The 22253-nt window shown below is 35.9% G+C and overlaps 1 protein-coding gene across 1 annotated transcript in view; it reads left to right on the top strand.

Annotated features, from left to right (window-relative positions):
- The window catches only part of LOC150104633 (neuroglobin-1-like), a 94238-nt gene that overhangs the window by 569 nt on the left and 71416 nt on the right, over positions 1 to 22253 (top strand). The window lies entirely within an intron of this gene.

The following is a 22253-nucleotide window of genomic DNA, read 5'->3' as shown; positions in this document are numbered from 1 at the left end:
ATCTTTAAGGTGGAATAAATAAAACGGTAGTTTGAAAGATAATGCATCGCTTTGAATAAAATCAGAAATACTTAATTAAATTGTGTATGTAGTTATTGCATAATACCAGTTATCAGAGTTCTCTGCGTATCCACAGTGATCGGGAATTCATTTTACACACACACACACACACACACCAAATAGTTTTGATATCCAACGGAATTTTCTTCTCCTGACTTGAGGAGCTGAAAGATGATCCTTTGGTCGCATGCCGAAATCATTTGGACTGATCACGTCTAAAAACCTACAACAGAGAAACAAATTTGACTTTTGCATTATAGAAAAGCGGATTAAAGAATTTTCTACAGAAAAAAAATTGGGATACGGGTTAAAATATTTAGAATTATAAATCAGCGAAACGTACCTTAAGCCTTTTTGTAAATACTTGTTACATTTACAGCCCAACATTTTAACGCAATAATATAGTTTACTTTTTAATTTCAGTTTAACAAGTCTCTTTTTAAAATACAAATATATTAAAAATCAATGCGCTTACATTCTTCATAATCTTCGATATCTCTTCGACATGGCAATCTCAGATACGAAAATAATGGTTCATCGTATCCAATATTAATATTAGATTGAATTCCTGTAAATTGTACATTTTAGGAGATATGTATAAAAAAGATAAGGATGATGACAGATTGTGTTGCTACAAGTGTCTTTATCCAGCGAAGGTAAACTACAGATGCCACTTCCGATGAACAGTGACCATCTGTGGAAAATGCACGCAAAAAGAAGCAGAACCTTTAGTTAAGATGAGGATCGACTTGACGAAAGAAACGAATCCTTAATCTGACATTCCTCATCTTTAGCAAAAGTAATTTTCTTTTTTGTGCACGTTAAAAAAAAAAAAAAGTGAATCTTATCAATGGTCAACTTCTGTATTACCTCAAAATCCCTAAGTGATAAATAATTTCCTGCCTCGCTCTTTTCGATTCTCGGGGGATTTGCCTTGCTCAGCCAAACTGTTCTTGGCCAAATGCCACGGAAGGTGAAGAAATCAGAGTAGTTGATCTCTGTTCATTGTTATCTTTAAGGCATAAAGACCTGAGAGATATGATCTTCTTCAAGGAAGACAGATCTAACACGATGTACCGTGTAAGATAGTCCGATTTCATCCTTGTCTTTTTATAAAATAATCTTCCCGCCTAGGGTTCTGAACTTTCTCACTTCCTTGTGTACATGTAAGAACAAACACGTAGAATACTGTTATCAACAAAACCAGTGATTTGCAACCAGTGATGATCCATTTTGCTGATAATAATATATTATGTGTTTGTTATCTGAAAACTTTGCAATAGATAATGCATAAATGTATGTAAAACATTTATCTTTACCTCATTAATCTCTCTTCAGAAAATATACTTACGTTTTGTTAGCGATGTAGTTATTTCTAGAAAAGTCTTCATTCTCGCTTCGATAATAAAGAGATTTCTAAGACAACCCTACATTCTTCTTCTTAAAGACATTTAAATCTTACCAGATATTAAGTAAATAGAAATCTTTGGAATGGGGGTTTTGGTGACACAACACGTACTAATTAAAACATGATTAGTACCTCTGATATTTCACTGGGCGGGCATCTGTTTCGACTTGTTGGTGCTCATCAGAGATCAGACAGAAATCCTCTAAATACAATGATAGCTAATATTCTGCAAGTGAACTGCTGGTCGGTGTGTAAATCGATTTATACACCGAGTACTCAAATAATGGACCCCTCTCCAAATCCAGTATAGGGACAGCATATCCTCTCAACGATGACTGTGCCTTTTAAAGCGCAGTCCGATACCCACTGTTGATACATAAATAGAAAATAACCCCCCCCACACACTCAAAAAAAAAGCAAATATTTGTAGCATGATACATTGAAGTATAAATCTGTAATAGATTAATAAGGTAGGTTAAGGATTTGGGGTACTTTTTTCTGCATAATCCGGAGACTCTACTCTAGAAAACTTTCACAGACATTCAGAACTGCGTGGCGATTCGAACCAGCAGTATCTAACGAGTAGTTTGGGAATGGGTATACTAATCACATGGCCAGCTAGGCCTCAAGCTTTACATTGTTTTATAAAGTAGTTCATTAGAATTTAACGTGACTAATTGTTTTTGAACCATCCTTCATTGGACAAGGATCAATCCACAATTACTGTATCAATTAAAATGTTATTTAAAACTTTAAAGGCACTCTTGGCTCAGCTGCTGCTCAACAGAATTTCAATTTTAGTTATTCTGAGAGTAGATGATAATTCTCATAGTAATAAGCGGTTTGTGTGCGTCCGCCGTTTCTTTTTAAGATAGAGCCGTAAACGTGACTGCCATGATGAAATCGAGGGTCCATTAGTAAGAATGACAGCATCGAAGTAGCCAGGTAGTTTTAAGGTCTCCGAAAAGTAACGGAATGCGTTTCAACTTTGCGGAAAATAATCGGGGTGCGACAGGCCTTCTGCCAAGCACTACTTGAAACGAATATTTATTAGATTTGGTGGATGATTAAATGTTGGAGACTTTTAGGAGAGTATCAACATAAAGGTTGGGTTCGAGGGTTCGAATTCTAAAATTCACTACAACGGGGGAAAAAATGGTCATCTTGCAACTATTGTGTGTGTGTGTGTTTTCTGCTCATTATCACTATATTACGACTTAAAAGAGAATGATTAATGGCATGGTATTTGCTTTTGAATAAGATTATCGCAAGAGTAGTCAGACATTCTCTAAGGTGTTGTGAAGTGTTAATCCAGCAGCATTCAGTTTGTTTTTCGTAATTTCGTTTATCGTAAGAGTGCCGAGCTAAGCGTGCGCTCATAAATAGCTGTGAAGAAAGACAACGTGATATCCCCACAGTGGAAAGTGTACTCTACAGACACGTTTAACTGAATTACTTGGCAACAAATTAAAGTCGCCAAATGTACGGTATTAAATTACAAAGGACTTTTTTCTGGGGTGCCGATACCTACTTACACTTGGAAGCTGGAACAACAAAGATCGAGAACTATTGGACCAGATAGGGCAATAGTTGTTAGTTCAAAGTATTGTAGAAGAGAAGTACATGAACTTCCCCTTTGCGTTCGGGTGCAAGTCGGAAAATGGTTAATAATTAGTACTAAAATAACACCCACTACTTTTTGAAAAATAGAAATAGAGAAGTACTTAAAATAAAGAAAGTTAAATAAGGGTAATCAAAGGTAAGTGAAAAAAAAATTACCGTATTTGTAATCAAGATGGAGAAACCGTCAGGTTTTAACCAAAATGTATAATTTATGCACTCACTTTTTATTTAATTTGATGATTTATAATAGCTACTGGTTGAAAATCGTCAAAAAGATGAAAAAAGATCTGTTTTCTTTAGGAACTTCCAATTTCTTATGATTGCAAACAATCTAGGCAAGACAGAATACGATTTCTTATTTTTTGTAAACATCAATACATAGTCGTCATACTGAAAACATGCAGGATGTTTTGAAGACCTGCTAGATTATTATTTTTTTTTATAATACTACCTTTTGAAGTAGTCGTAATGGTGTATTTATGATTAGTTGAAGAAAGGGCGCAAAAGGACTCAATTTCGAGACAAAAAATCCACTATTCTTTGAACGCTATATATTTGAGGATTTAAATTTTTGAAAATGAACAGTGGACTTATGAGAATACAACAGGCAAATTAAAGAAGTCAATTATGACGTAAAACAACCAAATAATTACTTTTGAAATAATAAACACTTTTAAATTCACAGTTTTTCAGAAGTTCAAGTTATATCAACCGTCTGTCTAATTACATTAGACAGACGGTTGATATAACTTGAATTATACTACTTAAAATATTATACTACTTAAATTCCCCGTACATTTGCCTCTTATTAGCATTTTGATTCAGGATTCATTGGCCTGACAGCGGTTTCAAAACATTAACAAGAGCAGAACATGCCAGCAAACAGTAGAATTCATCTTTTAAGTAGTATAAGTTAATTAGATGTCAACGGGTGTATTATCTTAAGCTCACTATTCATTTAAAATATAAAATCTCAAATGTCTAATATTAGAATAATGTAATTTTAATATACTTTCATATAAAAGTATGAATTAATAAATTTAGCCTATTTTTGCTCTTTTCTTTGAATAATTATAAGTACACCATTTCTATTACATCATAAAACTATATAAAATTTCGACAAGTTAAAGTTCGTTTATTTGGAGAGTGGCGTAATGGCGGTTGCCAAGTGTTTATATATGTGATCAGTGATTTAAATAGTCGTTATGATTTTCTGAAGAAAAGTTTATTTTGTAAAATATTTGCTACTGATGCTGGTAGATCGATTTGATCTACGGGATATTTATATATTATATATAGAAGTAAGTGTTCATTCTGTGAAACATTTACTACCTTTGCTGGTAGATCGACTTGATCTACGGGATATTTACATTGGGCTCTAGGTCCCACTTCTCAAACTTTATTTTAATAGAGTTGTTGCCTTCTGTCAATCATGACAAAACCTCTCAATGAAGGCATATTTGAGGAAGTTTACAAAGAATTCCTAAGATTAGGAAAACTTTTGAGCGACAGCTGGCCAGGGAAAGTAAAGCTCTTAGATACATTCCCCCCTACAGCAGTCACAGAAGATAGGATGGATGATTCTAATGAAGGAAGTATGTTGACTGAACCAGAATCAAGTCACTTCACGAATACAGAGAATGCTGCATCTCAGGATAATAATCCGCAGATTGTGGAAACCAACACAGAATTTCAAACAGTCAAAAAGAAAAGGAAAATCTCCTCTACTGCAGATACACCCAAAACAGTGGAGATAGAACCAGATAATGTAATTAAAGAAAGGGTACCCCCAGTCGTCCTAAGGGCCAAGGAGCACTGGACGTCCGTTGCATCCACACTGAAATCTTCAGATATCACCTTCATTAAAGCCACAAACACAGAAGAAGGGATTCGCATACAACCTAAAACATCATCAGATTACAGAACAATGACCAAACTTCTAGACAACAACAACTTGCCATATCACACTTTTGCACTCAACAGTGAAAAAAAATTTAAAAGTAGTGTTAAGGGGAGTAACTGAAACATTACAAATAGAAGACCTCACTGCAGACCTCCAACTTAAGGGATTTAGCCCAATTAAAGTCAGCCGAATGCGGAGAGCTGATAAAACACCCTATCCCCTAATTCTAGTGGAAATAAGCAAAGACCAAAATCATATATACAATCTCCAAACCATCTGTGATCTAGTCATAAAAGTTGAGGCATTGAAACATAAATCAACTACAACCCAGTGCCATAAATGCCAGAAGATTGGGCATGCCCAACGATGCTGCAAGGCTGAATTTCGTTGCGTTAAATGTGGTGGCAAACATGCATCAAATGAATCCCATAAACCTCGTACACTTCCAGCAAAGTGTGCAAACTGCGGAGGACCACACCCTGCAAACTATAGGGGCTGTATAGCATTTCCTCAAAACCAAAAATTACAACTCAAAACCAGTAAACCTCTTCAAGAACAAGCGTCTTCCCATCAAACCATAGTCTCCACAACGGATGGAAGATCGTATGCTGAAGTTACAAGATCGACCTTCCAAAAAGACCCAAAACCAAAGCAGTCACAGCAAACCAACAAACCTATCCTACTGAACATAACAAGCCACTTAGGTGAAATGCTTGCTGAACTCCAACAAACCAACCTAACTCAAGAAGCCAAAGATATCATCTTAAGGCATACACAATCACTCTTTATGGAAATTCTTAATGGATAAATCTAAAAGAAAACCGAAATCATTACAAATTGTTTCATGGAATGCAAATGGTTTACTTATCAAATTACAGGAGCTGCAGGAGTTTGCAGCAGAAACTCAAGAAGACATCATCCTCATAAATGAAACACATCTTCGTCCAAGTGACAAAATCAGAATCAATAGTTATAGCACTTACCGAACAGACAGATGCTTTGCTAGAGGTGGAGGCACTGCCATCTTTGTGAAAAGTAACATAAAACATAATTCAATAGCAGAACCCCAAACAGAACACATGGAAACTACAGGAATAGAAATACATATGGAAAATACAAGCAGCATTACGATATATGCAGCCTACAACCCCCCCAAATAAAAAACTCCTTGAATCTGACTTAGAGGTGATACTAAATACAGGCAGAGCAGTGATTATAGCCGGAGATCTTAATGCCAAACACTCAGTCTGGAATAGCAGAAACTCAAATATTAATGGAAGAATACTCAACTCTTACACCACTTCAAGAAATGTAACAGTAATAGGACCCACTGAACCCACGCATTATGGAGCTACCGGTCGTCCTGATGTACTAGATATAGCTATATTAAAAAACATAGCGCACAGCTATCAGATACAAGCAATCAACGACTTAAGTTCTGATCATAACCCCATCATATTACAACTAGGCACCATACAAGATATAACAGAAAACACCACCGCATTTATAAATTGGAAACAACTTCCCTCAGCCTTCCAGGAAAACCTTGGTCCAATACCGCATATAACATCTGCTGAAGATGTAGAAAAAGCAGTGAAGACTCTTGAAAAACAACTGCTGACAGCTATAACGCAGGTAACAAATATAACCAAATGTACACCATCAAATAAACTTCCACAGGATATAAAACGTCTTATCCAAGAGAAAAACAGATTAAGAAGACAATATCAGAGAACAATGGACCCAGCGGATAAACAAGCAGTCAATAGAGCAACAAACCAAGTTCGATATGCCCTAAAGGACCACCGTAACCAACTCTGGAATAACAAAATTCTCCAATTAAACACAGAGGATCAATCAATATGGAAAATGATGAAATCACTCCGTTCAAAGCGTTTTACATTTCCTCCAATCCAAGGTGAATCTAATGTTGTCTACAACGACGAGGAAAAAGCTGAAGCATTTGCTGGCAGTTTAGAAAAACAATGCAGCCCCAATTATATCAATACAGATATAAATTTCATAAGTAAAATTCACACCCAAGTGCGTAAAATAACTCAAAATGCCTCATTCCAATCCAATAACAAATCCGTATCACCAACAGAAGTATATGAGATTTTAAGAAAACTAAATAACAAAAAGGCTCCGGGTCCAGATGGAATAACAAATAAGGTACTCAAGTTACTTCCTCGCAAAGGGGTTATGCATCTAGTAGCCATTATTAATGCCATCTTCCGGCTAAATTATTTCCCACAACGATGGATAATTGCCGACGTTTTCCTAATTCCCAAACCTGGGAAAAATACACAGTTTCCTGTAAATTACAGACCAATCAGCCTTCTTTCATGCATAGGTAAGATAGCCGAACGTGCTATTCTCACACGGCTTCAAGAGGCAACAGATATCAACCATATAATTCAAGATGAACAGTTCGGCTTTAGGAAATATCACTCCACAACGCTACAAATTTACAGAGTTATCGAACATATAACCCAAGGGTATGAATGGCACCAACACACTGGCGCAGTTTTTCTAGACATCACTCAGGCATTTGATAGAGTATGGCATCATGGACTAATTTTTAAACTACACGAAGTTGGTATTCCATTGCCACTAGTGCTACTTATCAAATCATATCTACACAACAGAAAATTTAAAATAAAACTCAACGGTATCAGATCCACGGAGAGGAGAATCACGTCCGGAGTACCTCAAGGCTCTCTACTATCTCCCCTACTCTTCTCCATATACATGGCAGATCTCCCCTAACTGTCTCCAGCTATCACCGCTCTGTATGCCGACGATACAATCATTATAGCCAGATCCCTCCGTCCACACCTGGCCACAATCAAGCTGCAGAGAGCAGTCAATGAATTGGAGGATTGGTACACCAAGTGGCGTATCGCAATTAATCCAAACAAAAGCTCTGCAGTACTTTTCACCAGACGTAAGGCAAAACCGAATACAAGCATACAAATGTTTGGTAAAATCATCCCTTGGCGCAATTCTACCAAATATCTGGGAATTCATCTTGATAGACGTCTAAACTTCAAGTCACATATGGATAGTGTTACCACTAAGGCAAGTCAGACTATAGCACAGCTATATCCACTTTTGAACAGGAACAGCTTCCTAAGCATAAGCAACAAAATCTTACTTTTCAAATCGGTAATCAGACCGCAACTAACTTATGCCTCTCCAACCTGGGGCCACACGACTAAAAGCAACATCAACAGACTTCAGATAATACAGAATAAATGCCTAAGAATGGCATTTAATGCCCCATGGTTCATCAGAAACATCCAGTTACATCAAGAAGCCAATCTTCCAGATATTAAGACCTATATGACAAACATTGCAGAGAAATTCTTCACAATCACGGATAATCACCCAAATCAGTTAGTTCGACAGACAGCGGACTACAAGCCCTCAGATCGTTTCAAACATAAAAAACCGAAATCCTCCATCGCAAGAGAAAGCTGATACAGCCTCAATGCTCACAATGAGCGGGTAAATTATCCACAATAATCTCATCACCCACAATCTAAAATCCAGATGAAGGGATAAAGAGTCAAGGACTCAGTTCATCAACCAATTAAGTTCAAGTTCGTTTATTTCTTTCATACCAAAATCTATATGAGCGGTTATATGTTCAGTGTCAGTTTGCGAAAAAAAGTGAGTAATGAGCTCCTCACCTGTATCGTCCGAGTTATCTTCGGTGACTGCAGAGGGTGGGAATGAGTCAAAAAGCTTAACTTTTCCCAGCCAACTATCACTCAGAAGTTTTCCTAATCTGAGGAATTCATTTCATTATAAACCTCCTCGAAAATGGTCTCGTTCAGAGACCATTTTCGAGACACATATTCCATACATCTGCTCTTTCCTGCGATCTGTAGCAGCTAAGTGCTTCCTAAAGACGTCCATACATCCCAACAATCTAGTCTAGCAAGCTGTAGCATACGAAGCAACGGATATGTTTAAATATAACAGACCTAAAGTCATTTTAACTTCCTGTAAGGACATAATGCCCATCCAGGGAAAGCAAACTGCTCATAAATTCTACCTTCACTGCAACCACAACAGATAGCGGGGAATATGAAAAGCATCTTGCTTCATCCCTAAAGACATAAATGTCAGTTGTCAATTCGTTTATTTCTATTGATGTCGATGCAATGGCTATATGTAGTTATGCCGATTATACGATAGATATTTATACTTTGACTATACCAAGTAGTGATTTATTCGATTACAAACGGGATGGGAAGTGTATTTCTCATGGAAACTTGAGTATTTATCCGAAGCTAGCTGCCCCGGCATCACTTCTTCTAATTGACCCAAATCCATACCGACTTCATTATAAATCAATTCGATTTTCTTGTTTGCATACGATAAAATGTTATAAGTTATTTTTATTGGGGGGGGGGGAGGAAACCAAAGGAAGGCTGATCATCTTTGGGAACGCCACATTTTTTTTTCATGTTTGTTATTAAAATGAAGAAAGTTAATGAATTATCTTCTGCTGTTTTAAATAGATATTGACTCATTCAATAGCCATTCTTATAGTTACAGTTATAACCGAAGAAGTGAATTGTGACGTAAAACAACCAAATAATTACTTTTGAAATAATAAATACTTTTAAATTCACAGTTTTTCGGAAGTTCAAGTTATTTTTGATAATGTGAGTTAAAAACTTTATTAATAATTTCTGGTTCATACACTTCATTGTATTTTTTTAATTCTCTCTCTCTCCTTTTTTTTTTTTTCGTTGCCTTCAAATATTTTATGCTTTACGAAATCCTCACCAACAGCCCATTAATGTCACTCTATTTTACTCGTGCTGGATGTTCTGACTCTATTCGCTTATCTTGACATATTGTAGTCACGTATTGTAATCATTTGCAAATGAATATTTGATAACAGTCAATCGACAGCAGGCTCGTGATTAAAGTAAACATAAAAGGCAGCTGAGCATTGCAAGCTTTGTATAATTTAAAGCCCAATTAAGTATTATGTGCCCTGAGGATCATAACGAAACGTAACAACCTTCGACATATTTTTAAAACATGTGCACTTACAGATCACTCAAAGAACTAATTGTACATTGTTTAAAGATTCGTTTCATTTATTAAACTTTATAATTATTAAATCATAGTTTTACTTAAAGTTTCAGGGTTTTTTTATTTTTCTCTACATAAAAACTAACTCATCATCGTGGTGCTTGTTGAACTTGGGACATGAACTAAGTTGTGGAGTGTAGACCTTGTCCTTTGACTCCAGTATTAGCGGTGAAAAGTCGTAACGAATCAAGTCGCACTGCAATAATGCTAGTGTTAACAATAAAAAAGTTATTAAACCATTGAGAGCGAAACACTGTTGTTGTGAAAAGAAATGCATTTATTATTACCGCTACTAATGATGATACCAACAATGACGTCAGTGTTACTAAACAAACAAAAAAAAAGGCAAACTTTGATTGATAAGCTATTCTAATTCAAATCCCAAGTTTCGATGAGTAGGCCATTGTTATTTATTTTATAAAAGTTGACATTGAATCCGTAAGATACTAATAAACAAAAAATTGAAACCGAAGACGCATTTATATTGCGAAACGACGTTGTGAATACATTTCAGATAATTCTCCAAAGCTATACAGTCGACTAAAATTCAAATGCGCATTTACATTCTAATAAATAATGATAATCAGATGGCAGAAGATGCTAGAGCCACCAGGCATGTCGATCTGTTTATAAAGCGAAGTAAAAGAAAGTGTACGCGTGGCGTCAGTCTAGGCAGTGGGAAATAAATAAACGGACGCAGTTATTTATTTTGGATCGGAGGAAAAGATCGTCATTCATAATAGTAGCTTTCTATGCTATTCCGACCTCATTAGACTCTCTACTAATATGTCAGATCTCTCCAAAACGGCATGTCAATCAGTACTTGGTAACCCTGACCTGGGGCACGAAGCGCTCTGTGACATATCTCCTCTTCACATGTGAAGTGGTAGCATCTAATCACTCTCCGAGCGAATCGCTTTACGGACCTCGAAAAGGAGCACAACATCTCATTGTGTCGTCGTCGGAAAGTGGAAAGGGTGGGATATCTCTCGATTGCAGAGGAGATTTGATACTGTGTGTGTGTGTGTGTGTGTGTGTGTGTGTGTGTGTGTGTGTGTGTGTGTGTGTGTGTGTGTGTGTGTGTGTGTGTGTGTGTGTGTGAGAGAGAGAGAGAGAGAGAGAGAGAGAGAGAGAGAGAGGCAAGATGATGAATAACGTTTCCTGTCATCTTTAGATGAAAAAGACATCTATATAAATGATTTAAGTATTACTTCATCAATAAAACTCCCTTCAAATTACCCCAATAAGCCATTCCCCACTCATTTAATCGATAACATGTTTTGTTTCCATAAAGATGAGTCTAGAGGTCCACTGGAAATGCATTTCATAGCAAAGCGATAAAACAAACAGTAAATAATCATTGTAGTCCGCAGATCGCGATCCTGTGGACAATTTTCTTCCCTCTCACTCACCGACCAGTCATATACTATAAAACATGTACTTTTACAATACTAAGTCTTTTTTTCTTTTTCTATCCCTGTGACACGTATACTTTTACAATACTAAATATTTTTTCTTTTTCTATCCCTATGTCATGAGCATAGAGTTAATTTTTTTTTTATTGTTGTTGCTGCTTCTAATAGAATGTAGATCAGAGTTGGTAATGAGGAATCGTCCAGGGCTTTCCCTATTCGAAATGCTTATAGAAAAGATTTTCCACTTCAATGCGAAAATAAAACAATAGTTGTTTGTTTGTTTGTTTGTTCGGAAACAATCTAGCAGTTTGCACAAATAAAACAGTCTTTCATTTCATATCGTAGTTCTCGAACTATTAAAGCTTCACTTAACAACTAGTTGCTGATATTGCACTGCAATCGAAAACTATTCTCTTTCCATCCCCCCCCCCACCCCTCATCTTTCTTCTTAAGGGAAGATTGCTTTGCCTTTCATTATACGAATGATCCAGGCGAATTACTTTGAATGTTAACTTTTTTGTCGAGAATGAACAATAATTCCTCTGCTAACAGTTTATCGCCAGATTGGTTGCCAAAATGCATGTTAAAAAAAAAAACTAAGCGACAGTCCAATTATTAAGCAAGTGAAAATAATAGAGTCTTATAAAAATCAATATTTCTATTCGTTAATCGCAAAGTCTTTCAAGACTTCTGAATAGTTTAACGTTCAATTTTTCGATTGTTATACTTGGTTGTTTTGAATTGTTGAAACTTTTCATTAAAAAAAACCTACATTCCTTTAAATTTACAAATAAAATTTTAGGCAAGAATTGGATCAATGCCGAAAATTGTTTCTGTTGGTTTGTTTTATGGTAGATTTTAACTGTTATAGGATTATTTTAATTTGGTAGAATTAAATTTGAAAAATTAATATAATTATTGATTCATACTCTACAATAAAATTAAGTCTATAATAGTTGTAATTGTTAAAATTTCTCTAATAACTGTAACAGTTTGGAAGCACTGAACTATTTTTTAACCCATCAGTTGTAGGCGGGACGAATAATCCCGTATGATGGGCGCTTATATTTTGATTCATTAGAAAATCAGATATTTTCTAATTTTCTTCATTTAAAATAAATTCGTATAAGTTATGTTTTTTAAAAGTTTCGGAATGGTAGGTTGAGATAGTTTAGTGCGTTAACTTAATTTGGTCATTCATTAGCCGAGAGTCTATTTTTCCATAACGGCAGTCGGTTTGTAAATTTCTCATCACATTAATTAACACCAACATTATAAAGGGTATGTGCAGAAGAATTTCTCATCCCGTATTCCTTTATGTATCGGACCCGGGAACCTGTAAGCCGAGTAATTTATTAATCCTTATTGCTAATAATTGAACGACGAATCATATCTTCTTGTCTACTCACTCTGTCAATACATGTTTCTGGTTTTCGGGTGAGATTGGGAAAGGGATCCTGACACTTTTGGGTTTGAGGTAGGCTAACTAACTTTCAGTTGTTTGGAATTATGGCCAAAGTAACTAAGGCTATGAGACGCAATGTATTATATGTGTAATTTAATGATTTGCATGCTGTTTGAAATTAAAACCCCCGAGTTTCACAGGGAAAAAAAAATTACCTTCGTCGTATGAAATTGGCTAACTCACCTTCAGGTTGAAAAGGGTTCACTTCCTAGATATAAATCGGACCCAGATCTTAGCAACCAAGATCGTCGTCAATACCGACTAAACTACCGAAACTCGCCCCCTTCTTGTTGAAGATGAAAAGTATTGTTCCTTAAATGGAGCCCTCGTATCTCAGTCAGTAGAGACGAAACCCTTTGGTCTGAAAGACATGGGTTCGATTCCCGTCAGTGACGTGAGGAATCTTTACTTGGTCTCTTTCGACTAAAGGTGAGTTAGCCGGTCTCATACGGAGGTAGGGAATTTTTTTCACCCAGAAACTCGGGTTTTTCGTCCCCCCCCCCAGAACAGGCAATCTGGCCCCGTGAGCACTCACGGATTACAGTCATGAATACGTCCCAGCCATATGCCGGTCCCGAGCCCGGATAAAATTGGGGGTTTGGGGAAAGCAATGGTGAACTACTCTGTAAAAATCTCACCAGGAGTACTTTGTGGGCAAAGCCTACAAAGTCACCTATGGTCGGAAGCGATTGAAAGGGAAAACTAGGGAGCTTCTTGCATACTTGAATGATTTTTCCAACCACTCAAACGACCTCATCACTTCCGAATACTCTTCACGAGTATTGCTACGGAATTATTCTCATTATTGGAACTTTTTTTTTCACAAATGCTACAACACTCTCTAACATAATTTTTTTATCATTTTGAAACCTTTTTTTAAACCTGTGAATTGAAGTTTTATGGATGTAATCAATCTTCTTAAAACTGATGGTATGCGTATATTGGCACATAAATGTTAAGTATGGTATTCTTATTCTGCTAGTTTCGGTTTTTCGTTGTTTGTTTATAACCGTTTTGCTTTTTTGTTCTTACTGTATTTGTAAGTCAGGTAACTGAATAATTTTGACGGCGTTATATTCAACACCGTTAATTCAACACCGTTACTGTTTAACAACGTTTTATTGCCTTAACTGTGTGCAGACGTGTGGACTGAGGTGATCGACGTACCCTCTCGGTTTGTTAATGTTGAACTTTGCTAAGGAACATTTGATGATGAAGTTGAATAATTTCCGATCAGTGTTTACTTAGTTTACTTATTCAGTAAGGTTTGAAACTAAGCTAGCAATAAGATCTGCGAACGCGAGTAGGCACACCGTACAGGTAAGTAACCTATCTTTCTCTCGCCACCTCAACATTGCAGCTGGAAAGAATCGCAGTGACTTAAAATTTAAAAAATGGTAAAATTCTCTCGATTGTCTCGATTCTAATTCTACACATTATTGTGTAGAATTAGAATGGTTTTTCAGTTTTTGACTTTTCAATATTTAAAGCTCCGGGTATGTTGCCTGATGGTGAAATTACTGCTTCGTAAAATATGTTTATAATTCCAACTGACTTCCGTTTTCCAGCTGCATTGATTTAGCAGATAGCAACCAATGTGTTTACTATCACTAACGATCCTGCACGTGGTTCACCTACCTACCATACTTCCTGGTCATCCTCGTCTATCACCGAACTCCCTCGAGCTCTTCCTCACTAGTAACCCTTCGAGATCTATTACATGTTGGTCGCTTTCAGAGAATTCATAATACAACGGATGTTAAATTTCTCTCTTGTGGAGCTTCGTTCTCACAACCAGCCAACCGTGTTGCTTTGCATGATACATTACAAATATCGTGGGATGATAATAAAGCATATTGTCTGGCTTTCATCGAAAACAACTGCTTTGTAATAAAGCATTCATTACTTTACCAACAAGTATTATCTACATTACGGACACTTTTAAAAGCAGAGACCTTGCTTAATGATAATTGTATATTTTTATCCCTCACTAAGTTCGTTGTATTTCATTCTGTTTAGGCTCCCTTCCACTTCTTCTGCTTCTTCTTTATTTTCATCCGAACATCTTTACGTCAAAATTTTAGAAACGTTAACCTCTTCTCTAACTGCTGAGTTGATTATCCAGTTAATTAAATCTCTGTTACTACTATAAGTCATCTTTAATATTTCTGATTTTCTTTTTGGCAGAAAGAAATTATGAGAATCTTAATATAACCCGAAGCGAAAAAGTCTTTAGCCCTGAAATTTTCTCCATTTTATCTCAAGACTTACGTATCAATCTAAACTTCTAATTACTGGTTACCTTTCTGTTCTGTTTTCCTTTCAGATGAGAAGTCGATCCGTTTTCAGATTATGCATAGTAACTATGATTAACAAGTATTTGTTGTTGATGAATAACAACAAATAGTTATTAACTCCCTTCCTCACCAATCTAAGCTTCGGTTCTCTAAGTCTAAAGAAGTGTGCCAAGACAATACAAAGAAAAGAACCGGGCGTATTACAATTGGCGTTCATCGAAATCTTCATCTTCCTTTCCTGTTTATGTGCACATCCGAAACTGTTTTTAAAAACGGATAAGAGCAAGAAATGCATTATTTCCAAACGGTAATATGCTTTTTGATCGATTGCCACTTGGCCGTAACTTTGGTCCAGTGCTTCCACCTCTTTTGCACGTGAATGGTTCCTTTCATCTTTATCCATAAAAATAAAATAAATAAAATTTAAAAAAATCTTCTAGCTTCTTATTACCTCTCCCCTAATTCTTACACTGATAATCTTATTAAATGTCCTCCTATCATTCCTAACACATACATTGAATACCCGTTTGATTACTTTTGGCCACAAAGAGATCAGATGCCAGAGCACCTTTTTTTTGTTGCTTTTTCCCCCCTTTGTTATTTCACTATTATTTATCCTTCAGCATGGACGTTGTCCCATACGCAAACCATTCCCAAAAAGGACTAAATCTTTGTTATCTAATTAATAGCAATCGGTGATAGTTCTGGCTCTAAAGGTCCATGACTTGCCAAATATCCTTAGCTTTCAGAACCGTACCGTATTTTTAGCATAAGATAGCTAGTCTTACACCTAAATATTATTTCCGTATGTAAATTACGTGCATTCTCCTGACTGATTTGTGTCACGAAGAACCTGAGTTTCTGGGAAGAAAAGATCTTTAACTTCCATATAAGATAGGCTAACTCATCTTCATTTTGAAAGGTCTTTTTCTCGTCCTACATGCGATTCGAATCTGGGTATTTCCAACTAAAGGGTTAGTCAAAACAGACTGAGGTACTGTGCATCTAATTACCATCCAATATCATTTACTTCACTTTTTTCTAAGTAACTGATAAAATCGTTAATACTATACTTCTATGCTTTGTTGGAGGCTCTCGGTGAAAGATCGCCAGTGTGAATTCCACCACTGCCGAATAATAGCAGATCTTCTGGCTTGTGTTACCCACTTTTGGACAAATGCCATGGAGAAAAATATTGGGACTCTCAAGTGATTATTGCTTGATTTATCTTCTGAATTCTGCAACCGCATTGACAGCTTTTGTTAGGCGAATAGATGTTTCTCTTCAACTATACAACTAATGCTAATGTGCCACAAAGCTCTATTGTTTTACGTACTCTAATGTTTCTCTATATCAGTTACCTTCTACATTTGACTGTAAGTCAAACCAACGTTTTTCTGATGACAGTATTACACATATTTGACTGTACTCGGATGAGACAATATATTGTCTCATTTGACAATCCTTGCACTACAGACAACCGAAACTTGCAAACTATCCAGTTCTAAACTCGTGACTCCTGATCTGCAAAACTATTCTTTAGTGGAGTTCTGATAAGCTTGTTAATTTCAGTGCTAGTAAAACACAATCCTCTTTTATTTCTTCCAAAAAAAAAATCCTTTCTCTCCGGTCTTTATTTTCTACAATACCCTTAGACAAAATGAGATTTCTCTTCTTGAGATCACTCTAATCTCAAATCTCTCGTGGCATAAACATATCGCAAATATCGTCCACTCAGCATCCAAAAACGCAGGTTTTATCTTGCACTCAGGTATTAGTTTGAACAGCTTTTATTTTTCCAACTTTTACCTTCGTCTCTCTTTCTGTTCGATTCGAAACGTGTTGGGTGTGCTAGCAACACTTATTCGTTTACGTTTTACAACTGAAGGTCAGCTATACAATCTAAAGATATCATAGAAAATTAATCTTCAGGTAATTGGGGTTTTGTCCATGCCAAAAAAGGACAGAGAATACACACCCAATGTGCATTTTGCCTTCAGTTGCTTTATCATAATATCAAGCAACCAATCAACTGCCCTTCTGTTCACCGTCCGTATTGGATGATGTGCGTAAAAATTTAAGGTTCACATTTGTGTAGACCAGAGCATAGGTTGATAAATAACTCCCTTCATCACCGATTTATTCCACCGATGCCCTAACGTCTCACAAGGTCTGTGTTTGCTGCATGCACTTCGTAAATGTATTTTCGTAGTGACTGTTTATCAGAAGTAGCATAAATAATTCTGCTCACGGCCATATTTTTCTCTAAACCTGGGAACTGGCTAACATCCATTCATAATGTATCACCAAATTATATCAAATGATTCATCTTCTTCATTTATTCTACTGCAGCTGTTAACAGACGCACTGTTACTGGTAGTACGTATTTACTAAGGAGTATACAAAGATTCAAAACTAACGTTAATACTTTTTAATTCTTCTTCTTCAACCATTTGATTACAGATTGAACAACATTTCAAACTTGGAACAGATATATGAGTGCGTGTTTTCCAATTTTACACTGTAAATTCTTGAAGATTCCCGGGGTGTTATCGTAACTGTAATTTCAGATTATTTCGCAGTAAAATTTACTTAAATCCACCGATATAAATCCCTATTTGGATGCAATAATAGTACGATTCTCTCATCAGTTTTAATGTAACTGATAATGATTTCCAGAACGAAATTTCTGAATCGCTTCAGTGCTTATACCGATTTATTATTTTTTTAAGTAATACCGTGTTTTACTTCGCTTTAAAGAGTTTCGAATGGACCGCAAAAGATTTTCTGATTAAACACCATTTTTACCGAGTTGGGCAGACACGTCAGAAGAAATGAACTACGTCTTCTTTTAACTAAATATCACAACAGCGTTCTTTCTCTTTTAAAATTTTCGCACTTCGATAAACACGCCTGTCATCGAAAAGTCAGCTTTTCACACGAATAACCCGTCACAGCTGCACATCAATTTGCTCTCTCTTTGCTAGCTGTAATTGTTAGAGCAGTTTTTGTTTGCATCTCATGCATATGAACAGCAAACTGGGCTCGCCATTCACTTCTTTACATTTTATGGAAAAAGAAACAAAAAGTTCATAATAACGAAAGAGACTTGGATTTAATTCTATTGTTTCCACCTACGTAACAATATATTTTATGTGTGAAACATGAAATGAATTTTAGTAGTCAAATGACCAAATACACATTTTCCACGTGGCACGCAGTTAACAGATGTGATGCGTTAGCCTGACTGCGTATTATTCACATGTTACCAACCGCAACAATAGCGCAGAATTCTCTGTGTTCAATTTAATGTTCAGAATGTTCGATTTAAGCATTTTTGCATTTCTACTGGAAATCGAGGAATGCTAAATCTTATTGTTAAATAAGATTCTAACTTCGAAGCTGATGGCAGTTTATAAGGCTTACAACAAGATGTTATTAAAACCCTAACCAATGGAAAGAGTGCTGCTACACTGCGTGCATTTATGCAATAAAAATAAAAGTTTATCACCGGAAATAGGAGAGAAAGTGTATACCTCATAAAGAGATCTACTAAATGGAAACCGTATTCGCCATGACTTCGGACGATCTTCATTGATGTATCGTATTTTGTTACTGGTTTCGAAGAAAGGAGAATGAAAATGGAAATGAAATATCCCGTCCTGGTAAAAATTTAAAACCTTTTTTGTGTAAGAGAACGATCACTGGTGCTTTGTGCTTTAACATGCTTCAAACATAAATCGCGAGCGTCCCTCGTCAGATGCAGGGATGAGGAAATTGATGACGAGAAAGATGAAGCCCTACCACATTTCCATCGCGATGTCAGGGCCTTTCTTGATGCTCAATTTCCACATCGCTGGATAAAGCAAAGAGAAAGTTTTGAATTTTCGTTACTTTTCTCCAGTCATCCTCTAATGGCGTTTATCTTTGGAGTTGTTGAAAAATATGATGTACAATCGGAAACTAGTTGTGCTCCAAGAGCTTGAGCATAAAACTGTGCGATCCTCATCTGTTCTCAAGTCGTTTCATGCCCGTTGACGGACAGATACAAGATGGCGTATAGCAGCATAGATTATGGCGAGGTAGCATAGATTGCAAACATATTTAAAATTAAGAACTACACTTCGTAATCCTAGTATAAAATCTGCTTCAGTGAGTTACTTAAACCTTCTCATTTATTTTAAATTATTAATGATTACGAGAACGGTATGTGTTATTGCCCTATTCGTGCAATCTTACATCGAAAAGTCACAAGATATATATCTTAATTCATCTTTATCAACTAAATTCGTTCGCGACTAGCACATCTGTAATGATTGTTAATGGAGATGTACGCTAGTGATTTATTCCCATCTGTTTCCTAATTAATTCCTTCCGCTAGCATTTGAATCACTGCATGAGGCCGCTGTCTGTTACATTAACGATACTTAAGCTTGCAATTGGACTGGAAAGAGAAAGCTAATGTGGAATTAATTCACTTCTTTGGTGCGCTGTTTGTTAGTTCATGTTTCTGCTGTGTTACGAATGTCTCTTACAATATCAGAATGCAATGATACGTAACTAAGGCCGGTGTACTATGTCTGTTAAACGCGTGTGTTCTCTAGCTGGTTTGACTGCTTTTGGGGATGATAAACCCTTCCTCCTTCATATCAGATATGTTAATACAACTGACATTTCGTTAAGATTCTTCCAGGGTTCAAACCCATTCTTTCTTCAATGGGTTTGAACCCTGGTTTTTTACAACTGATGGACAAAAAAAACTGCAACTGAAAAGCAATTTTTGGTAAGCATAAAAAATGTACAAATCTCATCTAATATGAGATTATGTGGTAAATGCAATTCCGACATTTGTAAATACTTTCCAAGCTGTCAGTCGTAATTAGTTCGTTCTAGAATTTTTAAATGAAAAAATTGGACGTGTGCTTTACATATTTCTGTTCAGGAATTTCTCAATATGTATCTCCACTTAATTTCGTATTTTAACTCAGACTTTATCTTCTTTTTCCATTATATTACATCAAGATTCCTCTTCTGCTATGTCTTCTAAGTAATCGCCAAGTATGCTTCTGGTTTGCTAATGATTTTTCCGCTACATTCATTGTGTTTCCCGTTAGTATATTTTTTGTACGTCTTGTTACAAAATTACTGCATTGTGTTCTGTTTGCAAGCCGGTTAAAGTACTTTGCTAAGTGCAGTTAACCTCAAGGTGATCTAATGACGCACGTAATAAACGAGGTATCCGAAGACAGCCACATGATTCGATAAGCCCAAATCCATTAAGTGTTATTATGTTTGGTACCGATTTTATTCTTGTCATGCGAATTATTGCTCTCATTTCTAATTTTGGATAGTCATGATAGGCATCTGCCCAAGTTCTTATCCCTAAACTAATAACTTTTCCCAGTCTTATGTTTTCCTGTACAGTCTTTAAATAACGCAGGATTTGTAATTACTTTTTAACCTAAATCCCTGCTGTTGTTTGACCTGAAATCAAATCGGAGTATTTTCGATATTGGTAATTTCTGTGGAATGCAATTACCTCTACTCTCCATAAACATTATGCGACAATAGTTTATTCCCTCTCGTAAAACAAATTGATATGAAAATATGCAATCGGTCTTATAATGCATCGAAAATTCATGCAGTTATCTGCTGGATAATAACAGAAGACAACTGACCCATCTCCTCCTTACCTTTCTAACGTAATATATTTCAGCTTGATGCTTCCTAAGGATTTGATTGGGATAAGTCATTTTTATTGTATATTTTATGTTTGTGTGAAACATGAATAAGGCTTAAGAAGAGGGATGCCAATACTGACTAATGCTTTTATTTAGATTTCACAAATTATTGACGTTATAACCTATTTGTGATAATAGTGATTTGACGAAGCGCAGCCATTAAGATGGATTAATTTAAAGCCGTAGAGCGTCCGGATTATGTAAAAAAAAAATAATTTAATTAAATTAATAAAAGTAAAAAATCCTTTCTTAGGTGGAAATCACATAAAAAAGTTACTTGTGCTTTATCAAGTTTCTCTTGTATTATTATAATAATTTATCTAAGCACTTCATAGACGTATTTTATGGGAGTTCCACTACGAAAGTTTGTAAGCCTATCGTACGTTAAGCAACTACTGTTCGGATATTCTGGAAAGACTGCACTGCTACAGACAACGTGGAACTCTTCCAAACCACTTCAGCCTTCATCAAGTAGGGTAATGGCCTCACACCAGGCGACAAAAAAACATCCACTACCAAAAACATATTTGGAAATAAATTAAATAATGAATAACAAAATAAATCCTGTTGAAAAGGCGCTGTCATCTTGGTGACCGAACTTCAAGAACTGTTTCTTGACCTCTGCCAATCTCACTCCCCAATTTTGAATAAATAAAAAATTTGAACAAACATAAAAAGGAGGGATGGAATTATTTTAAAACTTCTCAAAAACATAAACTAAAACTCCAAATACAAACGTAGCTCTGATTTATAAAAGGCTTAACAAAATTTTAAAATTGCACACTAAAAGATTTTAAGCCTTTTTTAAATTAGAGCTTATGCTGAGTACTAATACGGATAGTTATTGCAAACAAAGACCTGCTCAGCCACCTAAGGCAGCATACAAGCATAGAATTAAAAGTAAGAATAATTTAAAAAACAATGTTATAGTTAATTTCATGAAAGATCGTGTGTGTGTGTGTGTGTGTGTGTGTGTGTGTGTGTGTGTGTGTGTGTGTGTGTGTGTGTGTGTGTGTGTGTGTGTGTGTGTGTGTGTGTGTGTGTAAACAATTCAATGAATCAATTACACAGTAAATTTAAACAAATTCATCTGTTTCGTCTTTCATCATAGTTATCATATCAGGCCATTATCTGCTTATTTAATACAAATAAATAGCAGTTTTTGTATCATGTGCTCATTTAAACTACAAAAAGACAAGACTTGAATATAATACTTCTTTATC

The sequence above is a fragment of the Typopeltis vanoorti genome, chromosome 7 (assembly GCF_054136105.1).
Source record: "Typopeltis vanoorti isolate ZY-2024b chromosome 7, IOZ_Tvanoo_1.0, whole genome shotgun sequence".
Taxonomy (NCBI): domain Eukaryota; kingdom Metazoa; phylum Arthropoda; class Arachnida; order Uropygi; family Thelyphonidae; genus Typopeltis; species Typopeltis vanoorti.
Note: the sequence above shows the minus strand (reverse complement) of the source record. Positions and strands in the feature narration are given on the sequence as shown.